This window comes from Parambassis ranga, unplaced genomic scaffold (genome assembly GCF_900634625.1).
Source record: "Parambassis ranga unplaced genomic scaffold, fParRan2.1 scaffold_22_arrow_ctg1, whole genome shotgun sequence".
Taxonomy (NCBI): Eukaryota; Metazoa; Chordata; class Actinopteri; family Ambassidae; genus Parambassis; species Parambassis ranga.
The window spans coordinates 3,416,682-3,432,047 of record NW_021144778.1 but is presented as its reverse complement, the minus strand read 5'-3'; the positions used below and the strand labels follow the sequence as shown (position 1 = coordinate 3,432,047).

The window sequence follows — 15,366 nt, the reverse complement described above, 5'->3', positions numbered from 1 at the left end:
TATGAAGTCTTGATACATCACTGTGAGTTTAATGGAACTTATTGGAGTCTTAACTCGCAATGAAAGAAACGACAGAAACAGCAGGTGGAATTCTATTAGTAACAGTTCAAATGCAGTAAACATGCTGCAGACATGTGTTCATAGATGAAGTCAAACATCAAATGTGCTGTCCCATTCACCTAAATGTTACTAAGAAGAGGACTTCCTGCTGCTCCTTAAACATGATGGTCTGCTGTGGGTCATGTCTTTGTTCTGCACATGTACAGCTAACATCTCCAGTGTTACACAAACAAGTCATGTTCTTCCACTGACTGAAACATGAAAAATAAGAGGTCACACATGGCTCGTTGGTCTAGGGGTATGATTCTCGCTTAGGGTGCGAGAGGTCCTGGGTTCAAATCCTGGACGAGCCCTGATGTTTAACTTTATTCCATTGGAGACCAACTCCTTGTTGTTGACACTTTTCAGTTCCTCTCTAACTACACACAGCTTTACAAAGCTAACAAAGTTCTATTCAGACTCATCCCAATCCAGAGCAGTTGTTCCACAGTAACACCTGCAGGAGGACGTCATCACCCAGTATGTGACCTGCACTGTGAGCTGTAAGGTCTTATACAGACAGGTGTGTGTCTGTCCTCATCAAGTCCAATCAGTATCATCAAAGACAGCTGGACTCAGATGAAGGTGTAGAACCATCTGAAGGACGATCAGAAGAAATGGACGCACCTGAGTTCAATATATGAGAGTCACAGCAAAGGCTCTGATACTTAGGACCATGTCATATTTCACTTTCTCTTTTTAATACATCTGCAAACATGTCAACAACTCTGTGTGTTTCTGTCAGTATGGGGAGCTGTGTGGAAATTAATGAGGAAAAATGAACTTCAATGATTTTAGCAAATGGCTGCAATATAACAAAGTGAAACATTTAAGGGGGTCTGAATACTTCCTGCACCCACTGTACACATAACAAATGAATGTGACTGAAACAACAGCTCTGTGTGTAATATAAATATACAAACTAATGTGATTTGATCAGAACATTTTAAAAGACAGTGATGACCTGTTCTTATTGTCTAAACAGGAACAGTTGAAGCACAGCTTGCAGCCCCTGTATCTCAGGCTTCTCAGCTTCTCTTCAGATGTTTGGACGTTTCTGCTGGAACCTCTCATTTAATGACTCACATTTAGAACTTCTGACTTTATGTGGAGGAGGGATTGATTTTGGAGTGAGGAGGCTGCAGCCTGCGATTCCACCACTAGATGTCAGCATTGCACAGCATTGGTGGTTCAGTTCAGATTGAGAGAATGCAAAGAGTGTACAAAGCTGTCATCAAAGCAAAAGCTGGCTGCTTGGAAGAATGTCAAACATCAAACATATTCTGCTTGGTTTAACACTTGTTTGTTTGTTCACTACATCATTCCACATGTGTTCCTTCATAGCTCTGATGTCTTCAGGATGAATCTACAATGTAGAAAGTCATAAAAACAAAGACAAACCACTGAGTGACTTTTGACTGGTACATTTAAAATGTCATCATATGTCCTAACCAGCAGGGGGAGCACTGATCATAAACTCTCTGTCTCATATGTTATTGTCATGTGTTTTTATGGAAGATGATGCTGACTGTTGTTTTCTTGCTTCTCTCTGTAAACAGCTTGTAAACAGCAGCTTCCCTGAGAGGAAACTCAGCTAATAAATGATGCTGTAACCTCTGGGACTTGATCTGCTGGGTGGGAGTCCACTACATTATCCATCCATTCTCATCCATCCAGTTACACCCTCCCTGTTAAAATGCAGGCTGGAGGATGCGGGCATCGATCCCGCTACCTCTCGCATGCTAAGCGAGCGCTCTACCATTTGAGCTAATCCCCCTTTTACAAAGGGTCAATTGCAAGTCAATCAGGACTCACTGCACTACATGAAGTGTACTAGTGAAGTATTGGAAGCATCAGACTTTTAATCTGAGGGTCCAGGGTTCAAGTCCCTGTTTGGGCAGAACACTTTGTACTCCCTCTTGCTTGTACTCCCCTTCCCTCTCTGTTAATGTGCTTGGACAGAGCTCTGTGAACAGCCAGCCTCTTTGTGTCTTGCCCTTGTGCAAGGTGTCAATGGTCGTCTTTTGGGCAACTGTCAAGTCAGCAGTCTTCCCGTGGTTGTGCAGCCTACAGAACTAGACTGAGACCATTTAAAGGCCTTTGCAGGTGTTTTGTTCATTATCTGGTTAGAGTGGCTCCAGGTGTCTTCAATGTTGAACCTTTTCACATATTCTCATTTCCTGACATACTGAATGTGGGTTTTCATTGGTTGTCAGTTATAACCATCAAAATTAAAAGAAATAAACACTTGAAAGTAGAATATCATCAAAAGGTTGATTTATTTCAGTAATTAATGACTACAGCTGGACCAATGAACAGACTGTGGACTTCTCCATAGACTGATCTGTGTAGATAGGACACCAGTATTACTGTCCAAACAAAAGGTTCCACTGAGATTTGAACTCAGATTGCTGGAGTCAGAGTCCAGAGTGCTAACCATTACACCATGGAACCTCCACTATATGTAAAACTGCCTGGAAGAGAACCAGAGACATGTCTTGTCCACTGAGTTTTAAAGGTCTTAACCACTAGTCTTAAGTTGGAATGTTTATGACACCATCAACTGATGATCCTGTGTCTAACTGAAGTGAACATGCTCCTCAGCAGCTGAACGTCTCCCTGTGTTCTTTCTACAAACATCATGGTGACATCATATCAGTAAACCACTGGATCCTTCTGGATACATGTTCAGTGGAAGGTACAGTCTACATATCCTGGGAGGAGTCCAGAGCTGCAGCTGCAGGTGGTGTCAGTATCCAGCTCTTCTCACTAACATGGTCTGCAGTGAAAGGTGATGCTGGTTGTTGAAATGTCCATGTAACATGTACTGGAGCTCTGTCTGGGCTCTTAATGGTTAATGATGTAGTTCCTCATATTTCACTGCAGTAGAAGATGGAGATGTGCACTTATAACAGCTTTGCTTTCCCACATCCTGATGAACAAATGTATTCTTGGCTTGAAGGTAAAACATTGATTTCTGCACATGATGCAACAAGAAGAGGGGCAACAGTGGGCGTGGTTACAAAGTCCTTTGTCTGACATCACATTAACATCAGTTTATTTTCTACATCAGATGCTGAAGCTCCTGGAAGAGAGCAGCTGGGTGATTGACAGTTTATCCTTCATCAGCAGGAATGACTCCCTCACCTACAAGGTATTGATGAGCTTTACTGGGATGTGTTTTATCTTATATATCTATCTTATCTTATCTTATCTTTATTTAACCAAAAGTCCAAACGGGCGGAGAAGCGGGTAAAAATGGAAAGACCCGGTTAAAGAAGAAAAAGGCATTGATTGAGGATGCTGCCAAATGTGCAAAGCTCACTGACATATTTTCAAGAAGACAGACAGAAGAGGCGAAGGGTAAGGGACATATATCGGTAGGCCCAATCATTTAGTTCAAAACTAGCATACATACACTACCGTTCCAAAGTGTGGGGTCACCAGGCCAGTTCTACAGCTTCTCTGATCAGATAACAGTTCAGCTGTGCTAACAATAGTTTTCTAATCATCAATTAGCCTTTTTAACACGATTAGCTAACACAATGTAGCATTAGAGCACAGTGAGTGATGGCTGCTGGAAAAGGGCCTCTGTATACCTTTGTATATATTCCATTAAAAATCTGCCTTTTCTAACTAGAACAGTCATTTACATGTTAACAATGTCTAGACTGTATGTCTGATTACTGATTATTTTAATGTTCTGGTGTGGACTCTGGGTTTTCTTCTGAATGTTGATGTTATCGTTTACTTTAAAGCAGTACGTGATCCTGAGAATAATGTTACTGAATGTAGTAGTGTTTATCCAAGTAGAAGTCATGATGTGCTGTTTAGTGTTCTGTATTCAACATTCACCTTCTTCCTCCCCCTTTGTATTATGTCCTTCTGCACTGTCAGCATTCTTCATGTTTTGAGGAACAGGGTAACAGAGAGCTCAAACACTCAGAAAGTGGAGCACAGGGCCACCACTCTGGTCCTGGCTGTCCTCCTGGTGTTCGTGATCTGCTGGCTGCCAGGCCAAATTGCAAGAGTCCTACACTTGTTTCTTTTATATACCACTAAGGATGAGTGTCTTGTTAAATTATTGCGCCTCATCAGAGTCTTTTCCTTCTTCTTGGGCATTTTCAACAATGCTCTCAACCCAATTCTCTACGTCTTTCTTTCCGCCGAAAAATTAAGGAATTATTCCAGCAGTGCAGAACATAAACAGCAACCACAAGACACACTTCCACATATACAACAGACATAAGTAACAGTTGATGGTGCAAGATTTGGATTTTCCATTAGCTTTCCATGTTCATGATGTTTAATGTCCCCAACAACCATATAACGTCATTGCAGGCATCCTTGTTAAAGTAAATGGCATCATTAGCAAATAGGACTACATAATAAAATCCACTAAAGGAAAGCTGCACTGTAGTGTAACTGTGAAGCCATAATGGACAGCAAGTACAGTTGCTCATTGGATGAACTCAAATTGTGCTCTTGATCTGCATCTGCTACATTTTTGGCATCATTTTTACAAATGGACATATGGATAAACGTTGTAACAGTCTGCCTAAAGTAAACGGAGTGTTACTATTAAGCAGGGACTCTCCCGTGTTGTACTCTATTTACCCTTGTTGCATAATACAGACCACAGACACATGAAATGAGACTGTTTCGGTTTTATTAACTCAAAATCATATTTTCTTACATCCCAAATAACACTGTAATCCGACCCATATTTACAAATAAATGTCCCTTCTGTCCCGAACAGGCAAACAAACAAAAAACTCCTCCTGGTGAAACCCACACGGGATCCTCTCTCTCCCTGGGCGATCCTTGTCCATAAAAACAAATGGTTATTGTCCGTATTTTTTTTTCGAATGAGACGGGTCCCTCTTACTCTCCCCGTTTTCCTTCTCCTGTCTGCCACCGCTGTCCTTCACGTCTCTCTCCTTTCACCCACAGCATGTCAGCTGGCAAAATAGATCACCCGACCCCCGCTGTCCTCTGACAGCGGGGGTCGGGGGACAGCGCCGTGTACCACAACAATATAAAATACAATATTACAAAGAATGCCGTAGCTTTAAGCGGCATTAAGGGACAATGTTTATTTACAGGAAGACATTTCTATATGGCAATACACCATAAAAATCTAAATTAAAAAAATTACTTATGTGGTAGTGCTTAAAACGTGGGTGGAAATACTTTGATTCTCAGGTTTGGTGTTTAAACACTGCACCTTAAATAACATTAGTAAGCACCGAGTGGCAAAAACAAAATCCACTTTGTGTAACGGTCGTAACTCAACAAATCTATCAATCTATAAAAACGTCAACACAGCACAAGAGTTTACATGACACACAAACTTAAAATAGTGTCACACGGCACTGTAGCAAGTGTTTAATTACCGTACCATTTCTCGCTAGCTAGTGCAGAATGAATGACGACCGGTATGCGCCATACTGATTCTCTGCTCCAACATTTCTCCACCGTGATTGGTCAAATGTTGGAAATGTTGGACAGTGGGGAAGAAATCCGCTAGCTGATTGGGTGCACCTCCAGGAATTGAAGGCTTGTGATTGGCTCTTGTGTCCAACATTTTCCAACATTGTACGGACGATCCTTCGCCAGCTGGCGTTCAGGTCGCAGTCTCCACTGGAGGCGTGGGTTCAAATCCCACTCCTGACAGTTCCTCCTCTGGAGGAGAAATAAGTTTTCATTTAAAACGCTGACTGATCTAACCCAGACCACAAAATCCAATTGAATGATTTCATCTGTTATGATAATATTAAAGGTAACAGCTGAGACGTTAGACAAAACTTTCAGGGGTTCTTCCTGTTTTTTCTTGTCACTGTTGCCCTTAAGGAGGTTCAGTCTCTGGCTCTGATTGGATGACGTCACAGGCTGCTGTCAGGTTAGGGATTTAAGTCCGGAATTTTGTCTACCATTCTGGAATCCTGTCTACCATTCTGGCATGGATGGATGTCTATTCTGGTATGCTGCCGCTCGTTCTAGATTTCTGCCTTTCAATCTGGAATGATTTCTTTCATTCTGGAATGCTTTTCATTCCAGAATGCTGTCTTGCTGACTTTTGTCCCGGAATGTTGCCTTCCATGTCGGAATGCTGACTTCCATGACTTCACAGGCCGCTGTCGGGTTAGGGGTTTAATTCCGGAATTTAATTCCGCAATCTGGAATGATTTCTTTCAATCTGGAATGCTTTTCATTCCAGAATTCTGTCTTGCTGACTTCTGTTACGGAATACTGACCTCTGTTCCAGAATACTGACTGTTATTCGGGAATTCTGCCTATCCTTCCGGAATACTGATGTCTATTCTGGTATGCTGCCACTTATTCTAGATTTCTGCCTTTCATTGCGGAATTTTGACTTTCATTCCGGAATGCTGTCTTTCATTCTGCAAATGTGCTCTTCATTCTGTTATGCCGATGTTTGTCCCGGAATGTTGCCTTCCATTCTGGAATGGTAACTTCCATTCCAGAATACTGGACCTCATCTCAGGGCATCACAATAGTCAGAATGATTCATTATGTGGTGACCATGAATGCAGATGAAAACTCTCATCTCTGGCTCAAGACTTGTTGAGATAGCACAGAGACACTCTCAGTCTGTCCACATCAGTGTCAGTGAAGATTTCAGATTGTTTAAATAGAGAAGCAAGAAAACAAGTCAGCCTTATCTTTCACAAAAACACATGACAATAACATGTGAGAAAGAGAGTTTTATGTTCAGTGCTCCCCCTGCTTGTTGGGACAATTGTAGAGCACCTTCCTAATAAAGTAAACAGCGTAGAATGGACAGTGAAGGCTTGTAGTCTCAAACCACCATGTGATCGTGAACACAGCCGGCTTGGAAGCAATTCAACTTGTGCCATGTTGGCACGTGAGTACTTGCTCAGCTGTCAGCAACTTTCTGTGATAGCTGTCTGTCAAACGGAGACTCTGGTCGGCGCAGATTTACCTGCGAATGAAATGGAAAACAAGTAAAGGAGTGCCAACACTAATCTGGACAGGACAAACTGGACAAGACCATGCACTCATGGACAGAACCAACCTGGGTCGTCAGAATCTTCATCGTTACCTTTTGCCGGTTGTTGTGGCCGAGTGGTTAAGGCGATGGACTAGAAATCCATTGGGGTTTCCCCGCGCAGGTTCAAATCCTGCCAACAACGGTTCTTTTCATCTCCAAGATCACTTTATGCCCCTCCATCGTTTACACTTAACAAGTCTGATGTGTTAACAACGAGCTCTATGAAAAAGTTCATCTTGACCAGTCAGAGTGCTGCCATTTATATTGACTGTCTGAGGACCAAACCCTGGCACAGTCCATCTGACACTTCCAAAAACTATCATTTTAAAAACGCTGGACCGAGAGCAACTGGTGTGCAATGAGGAGGCAAAGGATAAAACGTCCCAGCACATTTCAAACCCAGTTTCACCCTGAGGCAGAGACTGCTTCACCTTAAGGACAAAACACCTGGGAAAGGCAGATCTCAAGGTACTACAATAGTCAGAATGATTCATCATGTGGTGACCAGATGAAAAATCTCATCTCTGGCTCAAGACTTGTTGAGATAGCATAGACAGACACACTCTGAGTCTGTCCACATCAGTGTCAGTGAAGATTTCAGATTGTTTATTAAGTGTTCATCCTTGAGCTTTTCCAAACTTGTTGTGGACAGCACGCTTTTCATGTCAGGATGGCCGAGCGGTCCAAGGCGCTGCGTTCAGGTCGCAGTCTCCACTGGAGGCGTGGGTTCAAATCCCACTCCTGACAGTTCTGTTTATTTCCTCTGGAGGGGAAATAAGTAATCATTTAAGACATTGACTGACTTAGATTCTAACCCAGACCACAGAAGCCAATTGGATGATTTCATCTGATATGATGAGACATTACACCAAACCTACAGGGGTTCTTCCTGTTTTTTCTTGCCACTGTTGCCCTTAAGGAGGTTCAGTCTCTGGCTCTGATTGGATGACATCACAGGGTGCTGTTAGGTTAGGGATTTAAGTCCGGAATTTTGTCTACCATTCTGGAATCCTGTCTACCATTCTGGCATGGATGGATGTCTATTCTGGTATGCTGCCGCTCGTTCTAGATTTCTGCCTTTCAATCTGGAATGCTTTCTTTCAACCTGGAATGCTTTTCATTCCAGAATGCTGTCTTGCTGACTTTTGTCCCGGAATGTTGCCTTCCATGTCGGAATGCTGACTTCCATGACGTCACAGGCCGCTGTCGGGTTAGGGGTTTAATTCCGGAATGCTTTTCATTCCAGAATGCTGTCTTGCTGACTTCTGTTCCGGAATACTGACCTCTGTTCCAGAATGTGTGCTTTTCGTCCAAGGCGCTGTGTTAAGGTTGCAGTCTCCACTGGAGGACAATCCTGAGACAGAAACTGGTACACCCAAAGGATAAAACTCCCAGGGAGAAACACAGCGATGTCATATATGCAGTCCAGTGCAGTGAGGAATGCTCTTATCTGTACATTGGAGAAACTAAACAACCACTCCACAGGAGAATGGCTCAGCACAGGAGAGCCACCTCCTCAGGACAAGACTCAGCTGTTCACCTCCACCTCAAAGAGAAAGGACACTCCTTTGAGGACAACAATGTTCACATCCTAGACAGAGAGGAAGTCAAGGAAGCCATCTATGTTAAGCTGGAAAAACCTTCTCGAGGTGGTAGCCTCATCTTTCTACCACATACAAAGCAGTGATTTCATCCATTCCCAGGAAGTTTCACTCCAAGTCACATGCTAACAGCAAGAACAATGGGCTGTCTACCAGCAGTCTCATAGTTGTTAGCCAGTCGTTAGACACACCTGGCACAGGCAGCCAGATCATCACAGGTAATTATGGAAACATTTAGTGCTATTGTTTGTGAGTTTTACCCAGACCACCCATTGAGGTCTGCAACCACCCACTGAGGTCTGCAACCACATATAAACCATGTTTCCCCACCAACAGTTAGAACCGATGAAGCTGCTTGGATGAGCAGCGAAACCTCTTCAGGAAAACTCTACAAGTCCAGACGCCTTGCTTCAATCTTCTCTACAAACATGCCAAAGCAAACAGTTTTTACCAACAATGTTACACACTGAGTTTTGAAGGTCTTAACCACTAGTCTTAAGTTGGAATGTTTACGACGTGTGAAAAATTGTAATTCACATATTACCCATAGACTCCCATGTTAAAATGTCCAACTTCACAGCAGAAATGAACATGTTTACAGCCTGGTACAAAAAACATTCTGCTCTCAAATGATAGGTTGTCTTCTAGTGTCAATTGTATGGGGGGGGGGGGGGTGAATTGTTTTTACAACTCACTTGTTGTAATTCAAAGTCAGCTTTATTGTCAAATCTGCTATATGTGGTGGACATACAGAGAATCGAAATTGAGTTACTCTTCACTCCATATATAACATATAACTAAAAACTTAAGATAAATATAAAGTGTAAAAAAATGTACCTACAATGAGGGGCACACAAAATACAAGGCACAAAATAAAGGCACAATGCAGTGAGAGTGCAAAAGATGTAGGGCAGAGGGACGCCGATGATCCTCTCAGCTGCTCTCACTATGCGATGAAGCGTCTTCCTGCAGGTGGCGGTGCAGGCTCCGTACCACACAGTGATGCAGCTGGACAGGATGCTCTCAACAGCCCCTCTGTAGAAGGTGCACAGGATGGAGGGAGGGGCTCTGGCTCTTTTGAGCTTGCGGAGGAAGTAGAGGCGCTGCTGTGCCTTCTTGGTCAGGGATGCAGTGTGGTTAGTCCAGGAGTGGTCCTCAGTGATGTGCACACCCAGGAACTTGGTGCTGCTCACCTGCTCCACAGCAGCACCGTCGATGGTCAGAGGGGTGTGCTGACTGTGTGCTCTCCTGTAGTCCACAACCATCTCCTTTGTCTTCTCCACATTCAGGGAGAGGTTGTGGTCTCTGCACCACTTGGCCAGAAGGTGCACCTCATTCCTTTTTCCATTGTTTCATCTCCACCGGAGATGAGACCCACCACAGCTGTGTCGTCCGCAAACTTCACAAAGATGTTGGAGTTGTGTGTTGGCGTGCATTCATGGGTCAGCAGAGTGAAGAGGAGGGGGCTCAGCACACATCCTTGGGGAGCCCCGGTGTTCATTGTGATGGTGCTGGATGTGTTTCTGCCGACCCGCACTGTCTGAGGTCTCCCGGTGAGGAAGTCCAGCAGCCAGTTGCACAGCAAGGAGTTCAGCCCCAGCTGGTCCAGTTTGTTGATGAGCTGCTGTGGGATTGTATTCAGACTTAAAATTACGCATAATTATGAGCACTGGCGCTTGAGCGACAGACGGTTGCCATATCACAGCACGAGTTTCCTGCTTCCACGATCGCCCGCCCCCCTAAACTCCGCTAGTGCTACCCCTCTTTGTCCGTATTTTGAGTTTTGGCGGACGCAACGCTGCCAACATGTCGGCGATCAGAGTGTCCCAGAGCCTCCCACCGAGCTTCAAAGCGGCTCTTCAGAAACAAATGGGCGATGTCACGGAAGCTCTGTCCATAGTTTTTACTGTTGAACTTAAAACACAACATGACGAGGATGGGATTCGAACCCACGCGTTCAGAGCACAATGGATTAGCAAACCATCTTTGAAGAAGAACTTGTTTCTGTCACAGCTTTTGCCTTAAACATAAGCATCTTGTTTGAAGACAAACATTGAAGGCCAGTTTTTGGAGTAGTTGTTTGGTTTCTCCACCCTGCTCTACCACTGAGCCACTGCTGATGTTAGCTTCCCTTCTGGACTGCTGACTTGCCAGAATACTGACTGTTACTCCTGAATTCTACGTATAATTCCAGAATACTGATGACTATTCTGGAATGCTGCTGCTTATTGGCACAGAGGCAGCTAATAAACTGAAAGTTGTACCTTTTTCAGATGACATGGTGAGGAGGAGAACAGAAGATCTCTCAGCTGACATTCAGGCACAGCTGCTGGATAGACTGCGATCATGTAAGAAATGTTCCTTTCAGTTGAATGAATCGACAGAGCAGAGCATCTCCAGTGCTGCTCAGTTGATAGTTTTGGTGTGCTATCCCTGGAAAGGAGATATTTTGGAAGACTTTCTGTTCTGCAAGTTATTGCGCAGATAAAGTCTGTCAATCCAGAGATTAAAGCTGCTCACTGTATGCTGCTGAACATGAGGATCACTCTGAGGGGCGATGGCTGTCGCAATGGCTGCAGCACAGAGCTCAAACTGTACCGACCAGCTCAGAGGAGAAGAAGAAGGAGCAACATCACATCAGGAAGGCCCTGCAAACCTGTGGCTATCCCAGCTGGGCTCTCATCAAGGCCAAAAACAAGACCCACAGACAACAAGACAAAGACAACAACTGGCTGATAAAGAACATTGTCACTGCAGAACTGAAGAAGCTACTCGGGGGAGTGTTGGTCCCACTTAAGATTCAAATTTAGGGTGTTTTCACACTTGCTCCCTTTCGGCCCTCTAAACGAACGCAGATCGATGACTCAGGATTTTTTGCTCTGTTTAACTCTAACTCTATTTTCCCTGAATGTGCAGTAATTTACCCAGAAAACACAGGAGAAAGCCGACATTCTGCTTCAAGTGAAAACTACCCAGAATTCAGTGCAGTGGACCTGGTGTGAACAGAAAGAGGACTAAATTACATAAAACCAGTGACCCTGACATGATTTGAACATGCAACCTTCTGATCTGGACTCAGACGTGCTACCATTGCTCCATGAGGTCTGTTCACAGCTTCTGCTCTTCCAAGGACTCAGTTTAGCATGACATGATCAGCTTGATGTTCATATATGTGTTACACATTATTACTAGATGAGCTGCAGTGAAACATCCAAGCGACCACGTCCCAGCACATATCAGAGATGCAGAACAGATGGAACAGTCTTATGGAGTGATGGAGGCCATGAAGCCTCCTAAAGCTTTGAATGGAGCTGAAGTCATGATGCACTGATCTTTCTTTTATATAATAATGTCTCATAAGTATTTGTTATAATATTGCCCCAAAAAGTCAGCCACACTTGTGTGAAACCAGCCTGTCCAGTTAGGATCAACACTGATTGTGAATCAGTTTCAGCTGCTGTTGTGCAAATGGAACAGACAACAGGTGGAAATGAGAGGCAGTTATCAAGACAGCCCTATAAAGGAGGTATTTGTTATAATACTTTAATAAATTATGTCTTCAGCTACTTTTATACTCCTTATTAATTCTAGATTAAGGTGTCATTCAGGAGAGAGATTTAAATTCTATCTTTATGTAACTTCTCCTTCTGATACACTCTGATAGTTATTCAGTTACAACATGCTGACTGGAAATCTGCAAAGTGAGCCCTGAATTTTTAGAGAGAGTAGAAAGGACACCAGTATTACTGTCCAAACAAAAGGTTCCACTGAGATTTGAACTCAGATCGCTTGAGTCAAAGTCCAGAGTGCTAACCATTACACCATGGAACCTGCTTCTTGTGGATCTTCTCCTCCTCTACCTGGCTGACTGTCAGCAGTTTGACATTGGTAAAGATATGTGCAAAGCAAGTCATACATTCTCAGACTCTGGATTCCACTCTGGATGACATTAGTGGCAAACTGTTAAAATACAGTCCTTAATTTAAAGTGCACTTACCTGCATAGTGTGCTAAGCAAGCTGCTAAAATATGCACTGTCACTTTCATCTTTCAATTCTGAACATTTGTTTGTATGTTTTTTTGAGGTTTTTCACCTGATCTGATCTGATCTGAACCTGATTCTGACACTACAAGATTCAATAAAGCAAAGCAGAAATAAAGCGATGACTGAGTGGAGTCCAGTTGACCTTCAGTCACAAAGAGTCATCCTTTCAAGTGGAAACACTGCAAAACCATATAACACTGGACAATGTGTCTAGAGACTACTCTAGAAACGCCCAGAGGAGGAGGTCGCAGGCGGAGCGGAGTGAGGGAGTTTTGGAGGGAAAGAGCGTTGTTTGAATGAGGATAATCTGTGCCTCTTTTTCGTTTTTTCGTTGGACTAATTAAAGTTTTCGTTAGGAACAGTGTTTTCCTTCGCTCCCCGCAGTCGGCGGACTGTCGGGGAGTAGTTTTTTGTTCGTTTTTCGTTTTATTTTTCTGCCCTCCATAATTTGGAGGGAAAAAGACTGGAATGATGGACAACACGGAAATAGGACCACGGAAAGGAGCCCCCGATAAACCCTTGGATAATGGACAAAACAGAAGAGCAACAATGTCGAGAAAAGAAGGAAAGGATGGACAATCAAAGGAGGATAAGGTAAGAGAAAGAACAGAAAATGATGAAGGAAGGATGGTCGGGAAGAGGGCAGACGGCCAGGAAAAAAAGAGGTCGGAGTCACAGAAGGAGGGGAAAAAAGAAAAAGAAATTAGTTATGAGAAAGATCTAACAGTTCAGGTCGAATTAAAGGGAGAAGAGATTGTTTCGCCGGTGGAACTAATACGGTGCATCAGACTTATGTGTGGGAATATTTGTGCCTGCCGAGGCACCGCGGCAAATAAGTATGAAATAACAATGGGGAGCCAGGCGGGTAAAAATAAATTGATCGACGGGTTTAAGATTGGAAACACAACAGTAGAAGGGAAGGAAATAAGCAACGACGAATTGGTTGTGTCTTTTCTGGGTCTGCCCGCTTATGTACCAGATGAAGAGATTTTAGAAAAACTAGAATCATGGCGTGTGTCAGCGGTGTCGCCCATAAAGCGTCGTATGTGGCCGGGGACGAGGGTGGCGGATGGGACGAGGTTTGTTAAGGTAAAATTCAATGAAACAGTGCAGTCACTACCTTATTCTGCAAGGTTCAGTACAGCAGCAGGGCCGGAATTTTTTCGGGTCATTCACGACCGGCAGGTCCGCGTATGTAGGATCTGCATACAGCCCGGCCACATCGTGAGGGATTGCCCAGAATTTTTTTGCAATAAATGTGGGGTCCAGGGGCATTATGCCAGGGAATGCACCAAAAGACTGGAAAAATGTCAAATTTGTTTTAATAAAATGGACAGTTGCATATGCGCTGAAAATAGCAGTGAGGAAGAAATAAACATTTATATAGAAAGGGATGATGAGTCTTGTATGGAGGAGGACGAGGCCCAGGAGGATGGGGCAGAGGAGGCTGCAGCCTGTATGGCGGAGACAGAGAAGGGCCAAGGCTGTCTACCAGCACGGCCGACGGAGCAAGAAGCGGGTGGGCTCACACATGCGCTCCCGGCAAGGGAGGGAGCTCAAAAAACGGGCTCTGCTCCTGAGAGGGCGGGGGGGGCAAGTGAAGCAGGCCCTGCCCTGGATCCTGTAGCATTTGGGAAAATGAGCGCGCCCGGAAGGGGTGGCGCAGGGATCAGTGCGTTGGCAGCCGTGGATGGGGGGGAGGCGAAGAGCCCTGCCCGGAGGCTGCCAGGTGGTGAAGAGGCTCTGTCACTAGGATCCAGCCTGGATGACGTTTCTCTATATGCCGGCTCCCAGGAGCTTGAGCAAAGCACCATAAAAGATGGTTTTGTGAAGCCCACCCTTCGCTCCAGTAAGTCTCTGCTGGCTGAAAAAGCCAGGGCAAGAGAAGCCGTCTCTGTGCCCACCTTTCTGGGACATAGGGTGATCTCCTCCGACTCTGACCTGGAGAGAGAGGCAGGGCAAAAATTATATAAGAAAAAGATGCAGGAAGCAAAGCAGAATAGGCACGCTAGGAAAAAGAAGTAATACTGTTACATTAAGGTCTGCCTCCATCTTACTTCTAGCCATGATCACTATCACATCTTTAAACATTTCTGGAGCAAGGACAATAGAAAAAATACAGGACATAACAAACAACATACACACGGATATTCTCTGTATGCAGGAAGTAAGGTGGAGCGCAGACCTATTAAAGGAAGTAAAGAAAATGTGGAGAGGAGAAATATTTTATGCCCCTGGACCCTCTCTGGCAGCGGGCGCTGCTGTGCTGATCAAACCGGGCCTCCCTCACGATGTGGCCTGCGTGCACACCGACGGCGGGGGCCGGTTGGTCGTGGTGGACCTGAAAGAGGGCAGTAAGGATTTAAGATTAATTAATATATATGGAAACAATGATGAAAAGGGAAGGAAAGATTTAATAAGGGAAAAACTAAGCAAATGGGTATCGAGGAATTGCATCATAATTGGGGATTTTAATATAATAATGGCAACAGAGGATACGGTAAATATAAATAATAACAAATTAAAGAGTGACATGAGCAGACAAGAATTACTAAAATTAATGTCGGAATATAACTTAATAGATTT

The 15,366-nt window shown here is 44.1% G+C and overlaps 4 non-coding genes across 4 annotated transcripts; 2 read left to right on the top strand and 2 right to left on the bottom strand.

Annotated features, from left to right (window-relative positions):
* Positions 1–1,803: 1,803 nt before the first annotated feature.
* Positions 1,804–1,876, bottom strand: trnaa-agc (transfer RNA alanine (anticodon AGC)). Its single transcript has one exon. It is a non-coding gene; the product is annotated as a tRNA-Ala (tRNA).
* A 5,319-nt stretch (positions 1,877–7,195) lies between these two features.
* Positions 7,196–7,277, top strand: trnas-aga (transfer RNA serine (anticodon AGA)). Its single transcript has one exon. It is a non-coding gene; the product is annotated as a tRNA-Ser (tRNA).
* A 522-nt stretch (positions 7,278–7,799) lies between these two features.
* trnal-cag (transfer RNA leucine (anticodon CAG)) lies at positions 7,800–7,882 on the top strand. Its single transcript has one exon. It is a non-coding gene; the product is annotated as a tRNA-Leu (tRNA).
* A 4,613-nt stretch (positions 7,883–12,495) lies between these two features.
* Positions 12,496–12,567, bottom strand: trnaq-uug (transfer RNA glutamine (anticodon UUG)). Its single transcript has one exon. It is a non-coding gene; the product is annotated as a tRNA-Gln (tRNA).
* Between the last annotated feature and the right edge of the window lie 2,799 nt (positions 12,568–15,366).